Genomic DNA, 848 nt, shown 5'->3' on the forward strand with positions numbered 1-848 from the left:
CGGGCTGGATTTGTGCTACTGGAGTCCCTGAAGAAAGAAGAGAGGCTGCGGGGCTGGGAAAACCTGTCGAGGAAATGACAGCAGAAAACTAAAGAAGAAATGGGTTTCCCTGATGGCTCAGTGGTAAAGAATCCACCTACCAATGCTAAGACTCGGGTTGGATCCCTGGGTTGGGAAGAGCCCCCCGAAGAAGGAAACGGCAGAATTCCATCGACAGAGAGCTGCAGTCCATGAGGTTGCAAAGAGCTGGGCATGACTGAGCAACTAAACAAGAGCAAGGAAGAAATACTGACAATACCAAGTGCTGTCGAGGATGTGAGGCAACTGAACACTCGAGTGCTGATGCTGTGAGGCAGAGCCACGTGGCCACTCCGGGAGGTGCTTTCTCAGTTTCTTACGCAGGTGACTGTGTACTTACTGCCAGACACAGCAACCCTGCCCAGGCATTTAACCTAGAGAAATGGAAATGTGCATTCACACGGAAACCTGTACCCGACCATGGCTAGAGGCTGTATTTGTAACAGCTGAAAACAACCCAGACATCTTTCAGTGGGTGAACTGTGGTGATCTACGCCATGGAATACAACTGCATCACAAAAGAAACAAGCTGTGACTCACACAACGTCCCAGATGAATCTCCAAGGTGTTACAGAGTAAGAGAGACCAGCCCCAGTTGTCTTCTGCCTGAGTCCATCCATGGAGAACATCAGTGGTTGCCAGGGGTTACGGGTGGAGAGAAGTGTGCCCCAGTTACGGCAGGGGCAATTTGGGGGTGATATAACTGTGTGTGTCCTGTGACAGTGACAGCCATCCAAATGTGTTAAAATTCAGAAAACTGTACACCAAAA

This window comes from Bos taurus, chromosome 5 (genome assembly GCF_002263795.3).
Source record: "Bos taurus isolate L1 Dominette 01449 registration number 42190680 breed Hereford chromosome 5, ARS-UCD2.0, whole genome shotgun sequence".
In the NCBI taxonomy this organism is placed as follows: Eukaryota; Metazoa; Chordata; class Mammalia; order Artiodactyla; family Bovidae; genus Bos; species Bos taurus.